The 2,763-nt window shown below is 36.4% G+C and overlaps 1 protein-coding gene across 1 annotated transcript in view; it reads right to left on the bottom strand.

Moving 5' to 3' along the window:
* RBM6 (RNA binding motif protein 6) overlaps positions 1 to 2,763 on the bottom strand; it is a 21,895-nt gene that overhangs the window by 14,505 nt on the left and 4,627 nt on the right. The gene's annotated exons all lie outside the window — the stretch shown is intronic.

Here is a 2,763-nt window from a genome sequence, read left to right as displayed (position 1 = left end):
CTGCATTGTAAATTTTGGTCAATGACATGAGACAAAGTATATGTGAACTGCTGTATGAAAAGTGAATTTACTCTGTAAATCTTCACCCAAATCCTAATAACAAAAAAAAAAGAAAGAAAGAAATAGTGAGACTGGGTGCAAACAATGAAAGCCAACATTGCTAAAATCCAAATGCTCTCTGATAATTTATGAGAAGACAGTCACTGGGTAATGACGGGATCTGATAGATATCTTTATGAGTTAGGTGTCATAAAAAATTAAGAGCAAAGTCATGGTTATGTAAGATGTTAACATTAGGGAAAATGAGCCAAGGGTATATGGGAACTCCCTGTATTATCTTTTTAACTCTTCTGTACATCATAAGTGATTAATATTACTCAGAAGTAAAGAGAAATGAAGTCCTGCTACACACTACAACATGGATATATCTTGAAAATATTATGTTGAGTGAAATAAGTCAGTCACGAAAGGACAAATATTGTATGATCTCATTTATAAGAAGTATCTAGAATAAGCGCGTGTACAGAGACCAACGTTTATTTGGCTACCAAAGGAGGAAGGGAAAGAGAAGGGACACTCATTGCTTGGGAGACACTGAACTCCTGTTAAGGATGATGGAAAATTTTAGAAACCAGTAATGATGATAGTTGCACAACATGATGAATATAATTAATGTCACTGAACTGTACACGTAAAAAATGTTGAAATGGCAAATATGTTCTTACATGTATGTTTGCTGCAATAGAAAAATTATTCCAAAAAAAGTGTATTTTAAAAATTGTGCACATTAGGAAAATGAGCAAGAAAAAAACACACCTTTTGCATGATGTCATTTAAAGAGTTAAGTATATTAAAAACTAGAGGTGATAAAACTAATGGAAATGTACCTCTCCTATATTCACCACATCTTTTCTCTCAAATTGTGATAACAGCATATGCATATTTGCTTAACAAACCCAATGGGGCACAAAGGAATCAAACCAAAAAAAAAAAAAAAAAAAAGACTGGCTAGGAGAGCCATACCACAGCATGCATGTTCTCCTAGTCTAAAACTTATGTATGCATAATATTTGTGATGTTTTTAAATTAAATAAGTAAATATATAATTAAAATAATTAACTGAAAAAAAAAAAGTTCCCCGCCAGTTCCTGGGAAAAGACTTTAAGCAAGGCCATTAAGGCAGCACATGAAACAGTTCACAGAAGAACCAAAACATTCAAAAAATTTAATCTTATGAGCTTTCTATCACTTTTCAAGTATTTAAATTCATGAGGTCCAGAATCTACTATAAACAATGATAAGAACAGATTTGGGGACAAAATTAGCAAAGGTATGGCCCTGGCTAGAAGTTTGGTAACAACATATAAGCCAAATGTATGCCTGGGAGCCTTGCTTCTTCGAGTGTTACGGTACTATGACAGTTGTCTCCAATACTGTTATGACCACCTGCACCAAACTGTTGTTGCTGAGTTAATACCAACTAAGCGACCCTATACGACAGAGTTTTGCCTCACAGGTTGTTTTTTTAAAATTGTTATTTGGGTGAAAGTTTACAGAGCAAATTCATTTTTCATATAGCAGTTTATATATATTTTGTTTCATGCCATTGACTACAATGCCCCACAGTGTAACAGCTCTCTTCCCACCTCCTCCCTGTGGTTACCTTTTCCCTGTGCCCTTCTTTCCTATGCATTCCTGGCCCCTGAGCTATCTCCCTGTGCAATTACTGTCCTGTTCTCCCATGATTGATTGTTCTAAGGAGTGTACCTTCCTAATATAAGTGTGTACCCTATATGTCTATTGTTTGGCTGGAAATCAAGGCAGTGAATTCAATTCCAGACCTGAAGGGTAACTGGAGGCCATAATCCCGGTGCTCTCACCACAAAGCATCAGACCAGTAAACCTGATCATTTTGCCTCATAGGATTTTTTTTTTTTTTTTTAAATACATTTTATTGAAATACCGTTTAGGTACAGGGAAACACACAAAACTTAAGTGACACGGGTCAATGCATTTTTTTGGGGGGGGGGGCAGTGTTCCCTCCCCTCTCCTCCCACCCCAGGTAACCAACAAAGAAAGTTGCCTTCCACACATAAACCTTTCCTTGACTTTTTACAATAATGAACTAATACTGAATTTGTCCTTCTGTGATTGACTTATTTCACTCAGCATAGTGTCCTCCAAGTCATCCATATTATACAGTGTTTTGCAGATTCTACATTATTTTTTAGTGTTGTATAGTATTGTATTGTGTGCATGTACCATAGTTTGCCTATCCATTCTTCTATCGATGGCATGTAGGTTGTTTCTATCTTTTTGCTATTGTAAACAGTGCTGCGATGAACATCGGGGTGCATCTATCAGTTCATATCCTGGCTCTCACTTCTTTAGGACATATACTTAGTAATGGGATTGCTGGGACAAATGATATTTCTAATTCCAGCTTTTTAAGGAATCTCCATTCTGCTTTCTACAGTGGTTGTATCATTTCACAATCCCACCAGCAGTGTATGAGAGAGTCAATCTCTCCACATCCTCGCCAGCATTTGTTATTTTGTCTTGAACTTTGCCATTAGTATTGGGGTGAGATGGTATCTCATTGTTTTGATTTGCATCTCTCTGATGGTGCAGTGTAGTAAATTACTTAGTATGGCTTTTCTACCCATAAGTCATTGTAAACTCAGTGGTGGAATGAGCAACTGAGGAGCTGATTGTAAATCTTATCCACCTGGGTTATTTCTGTTGGGCGTGGCACAATACAAT

Source organism: Orycteropus afer, unplaced genomic scaffold (assembly GCF_000298275.1).
Source record: "Orycteropus afer afer isolate SDZICR_OR568_19922 unplaced genomic scaffold, OryAfe1.0 scaffold00323, whole genome shotgun sequence".
In the NCBI taxonomy this organism is placed as follows: domain Eukaryota; kingdom Metazoa; phylum Chordata; class Mammalia; order Tubulidentata; family Orycteropodidae; genus Orycteropus; species Orycteropus afer.
Note: the sequence above shows the minus strand (reverse complement) of the source record. Positions and strands in the feature narration are given on the sequence as shown.